The sequence below is a fragment of the Hibiscus syriacus genome, unplaced genomic scaffold (assembly GCF_006381635.1).
Source record: "Hibiscus syriacus cultivar Baekdansim isolate YM2019G1 unplaced genomic scaffold, ASM638163v2 tig00002840_pilon, whole genome shotgun sequence".
Lineage (NCBI taxonomy): Eukaryota > Viridiplantae > Streptophyta > Magnoliopsida > Malvales > Malvaceae > Hibiscus > Hibiscus syriacus.
The window spans coordinates 8,457,501-8,462,967 of record NW_024061947.1 but is presented as its reverse complement, the minus strand read 5'-3'; the positions used below and the strand labels follow the sequence as shown (position 1 = coordinate 8,462,967).

Sequence of the window (5,467 nt, the reverse complement as noted above, 5' to 3'; positions counted from 1 at the left end):
GACGTATGACTATGAAGATGGTAGGGAATACGTCAGCGGTTGTGGTCATAGTCAAAAAGGACGGCGACGGCGGGTTAAGCTTAGGATTTAGAGATTTTGGGACTTTTTATAATTTAAGAGAAATTAAATTTTTTATAAATATAATAATATTTCATTTTTTTTAAAACAAATTCAAAATCATCATATTGTGACACTTGTCACTTAAAGGAAGAAAATAACATCATTGACTGCTCGAGTACCTAAAATGATAACGTTTGTAACGTTAAACACCGAGATGAGTTAAAAATACTTTAGACACCTACTAGTGAAAAAAGCGATATAGTTTAGACACTTATTTTGGTATTAAGTCACTCTAAAAATTAGGCATAGTCAGCCCTCCGATTATTAATTGACACCCCAAAGCTAAGAGTGGTATTTATGTCATTTTGAGTGTTTATAAATGGTTACAAAAATAATCCAAATTTGAAGAGTTTTCTCAAGATCGTCGAGATGAATATAAGTTGTGTAATTAATTTGTATTACTGTAAGAAGTTAAAGTTACCAGTTTATAATTTTTTTTAAATTTTGTGTTAAAATCTGAAAAGTGGATGATTAAATTTGCATAAACAAAAGTATAACTAAAATTTCATATGCATTAAGAATACAAGGGACTTAGAACATATTTTACCAAAATAAAATAACAAAACAATGCGTCTTGTTGGCTTGCACCTTTGCCATCCCCGGTTGCAAGACTTGTCTGATAAAACCAATCGCAGGATATCAGACGTACTTTTCGTTCACAGCCCTATAAAACGCGGGACCAAAAAAAAAAATTCACACTTGCTTTATTAATCTAATTCATCTATATGATCCAGAGATTAAGTGGAATCTCTGCGGTTTCTACCCTTTTTCTTGAGGTGCGGGGAGCTAAGAGAAGCTTAATTATTGCTTGAAACTTCGAGTTGAAGAGGCAAAGGCAAAGAGAATGTGGGGATTTGGGGGTAGATTTTATTGGGGAAGAGAAGATAGGATTGAAAGAAGAAGTGGAGGAGGTATAGTTGTGGTGTTTGCTTGGATGTCGAGTCAAGAGAAGCACTTGAAGAACTATGTTCGGCTCTACGCTTCTTTGGGTTGGGATTCTCTTGTTTGTCATTCAGAGTTCTTAAACATGTATGTGTTTTTAATCTAATTTTGGGGTTTGATTTGCTTCTATTTGATCGTTTTTTTGTTGGTTGGTGGATGCTTTTGACTTACGTAGCTTTCGATTTCCTGTTCTATGAATGGGGTTCTTTATTTATTTTCGAAATATGATTTGTTGACTTTTTTTAATGCTTTGATCATGAATTTCTTTGACGATTTAGCATTCCTGATTAAACACGAATGGTTCTGCACTTACGCTGTTCGTATGGATTATGAAATTGAGGGATATTTGGTTGAATTGCTGTATATGGTCCTGTGGCTTTGATTGGTGCTTTTGAACTGAAATTTGATGTTCATCTGCTTCACGTTGACTCACGTTGGAGGTGGATTTTATTGTTTTTGGTAATCTGTACAGGTTTTTCCCAGAGAAGGCTTCTGCTCTTGGACTTGATCTTCTTAAAGAGCTTGTTCAGGTAATACCGAAAACAATCTCGATCTCCATGCCCCGGACTCTTTAATCTTGATCTAGTGTTTCAATTGGCTATTCTACAAGAGTAATCCTACAGCGTGGAATTTTATGCTTTTGTATATTGAGTGGGTTTTCTCTTTTTTGATTTTTTTTTTTTACGCAGGAGCTGAAGATGAGGCCATGCCCCGTGGTTTTTGCATCTTTTTCTGGTGGTCCGAAGGCATGTATGTACAAGGTTATTCAGGTATTCCTTTTGAAAACTTTGAAACCTATTGTGTTTTTACCTAAAGGCTTGTTTTCATTTGTTGTGGTGATACAGCTTTATATTTTCTTGTTGCAGATGATCGAGGGATTGTGTGAAGTACAAGTAAATCCGGTATGTTGCCTCTCTATCGAGATGCTAACTTTTTACTAACTTCTTAAATGATGCCACAACAATCATTCTTTCCCTTCACAATTTCTAATATACTAATTGTGTTAATGGGGCTATTTGTGTATTGATACTGGAAATCGTTTCTCTTCCATATGACATAAAAATCAACTAATTGACATTTGCTGAAAAGTGTTTTCCTTGAGTTATAATTAATATTGTTTATGAACATTATTATAGATATTTAAGTTCTACTTGTATTTTGAATATACTTTTACTTCTGGTGAAGGATGATCTCCACATGGTGAAGGACTGTTTTTCGGGAATTTTTGATTCTTTGTCCAGTGGATTTTACCAGTGATCTGGGAGCTCGATTCATTGTTCACCCAAGTGTTCTCAAAATATCTAACCCTCCCAGAATAGCATCATGGATAGCAAATGGCATTTCTTCCGGTCTAGATGCTCTCTTCGTCAGAAGGTTTGAATCCCATCGTGCTGAGTATTGGCAGACTCTATATGCTTCAGTTGTAAGTGTACTGTAAAAAATGTTATTCAAATTAGTACTTCCATTTTTAATATCTTATTTATAACACAAGTCTTTTGCAGAGAATGGGGGCCCCTTATCTCATATTATGCTCTGAAAATGATGATCTTGCTCCTTATCAAGTTATCTGCAATTTCGCTCAAAGAATACAACAACTTGGTGGTGATTTAAAACTTGTGAAGTTCAATGGTTCACCTCATGTAGGTCAGTTCTGAACTTATGAGAAATTCTGTTATTAGAATGATCATACCATATATAAAGTTTTAACTAGGGTTCAGTTAAAACATATTTAAACTGAAGAGATTGGATGGAACAGTGGCGCCTTTCATATAATGCAAGTAGTCATTCATTCATCCTCAAAAACGCATCACATGCAGCAGCCACCATCTTTTCTTGTTTTAACAAACGTCATGAAACATATGGTTTTTGATCCAGACCCATTTATTTGCATGATGGAAAAGGTTGTACAGTTATTAAACATAAACCTTGCTGATGCAGCAGTAGAGATAACAGAAATGAGAGGACAATAGAAAAGAGAATTTTAAAGCCTATATCTTATTCAGGCAATAGCATTGACTATTCAACTTGTGCCAATTAATGGTCTTTGCAGGTCATTACCATTATTATCCAATTGATTACAAGGATGCTGTGACCGAGCTTTGGTAAGGCAGTTTCTTTATATTCCCGAAATTTTCAACAATTTGGGGTGAGCGGATTGAATCAGAAGGGACACAGAATGAAATCTCTACAGAATGAAATCTCTGAGTCGATCTCCAATCAGCAAAATAGCCTTAAGCCCAAACAAGAGCTTCAGGGGAACTCTGGTGCAAAGTGATAATTTCCTCTTGCCTAGTTCAATAGAATACTACGAAGGTAGAGATTTCGGGTCTGTGCAAGACCAACACGGGAAGGTTTGATCCCTTTGCCTCACCCACCGAGCATAATCTTCACGGGGTGCTTGGTCAGATCCTTTCGACGTGTGTGTTCCAAGAATGTTGAAGATTGGGATCTAAAGTCATCAGTTTCCTCAAGCAGACACCAATATACCTCTCGGCGGAATTCCCATTTTAATCCAATCAAATGCATTCGACGATCCAGGCTATAATCATATTTTGTTGACTACTGTTGGCAGAGGCTTGATCAATGGAAGAAGGAATGCTTTGCAACTCCTAGGCAATGTGATTTCAGATTTTTCTGTTTTGTTGAACAATAAATGGCTAATGCCATGCTTTGAGCTGTTAGACCTCTGTTTCTAACATAAATCGTACAGAGAATTTACTATAAAGGCTAACTTATGAATAATTTGTTAGAATCATGGCCTTCTTTAAAAAAAAAAATCCGTTATAAATCAAAATATTTTACTTTTAAGTTATGTTCTATATGAGATTAATGCCATTATACCTTCTCATTTAACAACAATTCTTTTCATTTTGAAACACATTTGAAACGTGGGATGTAACAATAGCACTAAGAATGAAAAGTTTCCATTATTATACATTCTTTCCATACTGGATTTTGTTTCAAGATCAAATGCATTAGTAGTAGTAGAAATTACACCATTCCTCACGAGTTATACTTTCCTATTTTCTCACTGAACTTTTAAATTTTTTATTTTTTCACTGAATTTACATATTGAATTATTTTGATCACTCCCCGTTTTCTCTCTAACAGTTGGATGACGTGTCTTTTTATTATTTTTAATATAAAATAATTAAGAAAATAACAAAAAACTAGATGGTGGTCGGATGCTACCGCCGTAGATGGTCGCCATTCGGTCCCAAATTTCATGGGTCGCTTCGCCTTAACGTCCTGATTTTAAATCCGACCTTCATTTTTTCGAAATGCTCCGAAGTCCACGAATTTAATATTGAAAGTGAAGCAGCAGAAACGTTTCAATCGAGATTCAGGGGTTTTGGGACATTTTTGGTGAAACAACCACTATATTCAGACTCAGGGAGTCAAGATTTTTGGGACATGTTTCAATGCTTTTTCATTAAATTACATTTCTTTTTATGTCTTAAAATATTTTTATGCATTTTATGTTTTAACGCACTTTAGTTGTATAACTGTCTCACTAAGTTTTACTTAGCACGTAATGATTTTCAAGCCTATTGTTCGAATAAAGAAAATGACGTGAAGTGAGGAGAGTTTTACAATGAAATGAAATTTTTAAGCAATTACGTTCAATGAATGTTCTGAAATGTTAATGTAACATATTTAACTCGTAATTCTAGACGTATACGGGTTATGGGTGTTACATTCGGTGGTCTTGTGAGACGAACTTGATGAATCCATCGACTTTTAATTGAGAGGTTGAGCTTTCTAAATTCTCTTAATGATTTCATATCCTTAATTGAGTGGTCTATTTTAAGATAAACTTGATAAAATCGCCTAGTAAGTATGAAGAATTAGCCACCTTCTGTGAAAGACTTTGGGCTGTCTTTCTAGAGCACTTACTAGCATCCCGAGGTATATAGGCTAAATTTGTTGATCTATCTCAAAAATTACTTGGTGAAGAAGTTAGTCGTGTGTTATGAGTTTAGTCTATTTTAATAAGTTTCAGATTCGTTCACTTGTTAAAAGAAGAATTGTTCATTCCACTATGTATTAGTTCCAGATACATCACTAGTACTTAAGCGAACTAATTTCGTTGTGCTCTTTTTCGAATTTAAAAATTCTCTACTTATTTGCATTAGTGGGGGATTGTTAGTAATGAAAATATTAAGGAATATTTTTAGGGAGTTGGTTATCTGTTTTAGGATGTGGTTGGAGTGGGTAATTGTCAATTACAAATTTACCCCCTTTACCACTCCTATAAAAGGGATATGCCTCTCCCTAATTTTACATACAATTGATGGCTATTGTATTTCCTTCTTGGAAAATTTATGATCGAAGAGAGAAGCACATGCGGGTTCACTTCCCACTTGGAGTACGAGATTATGTTAACCTTGGGAGGTAACGTTCA

At 34.9% G+C, this 5,467-nt stretch overlaps 1 pseudogene; it reads left to right on the top strand.

Annotated features, from left to right (window-relative positions):
* Positions 1 to 828: 828 nt before the first annotated feature.
* On the top strand, positions 829 to 3,248 carry LOC120156552 (annotated as a pseudogene).
* Positions 3,249 to 5,467: the final 2,219 nt, after the last annotated feature.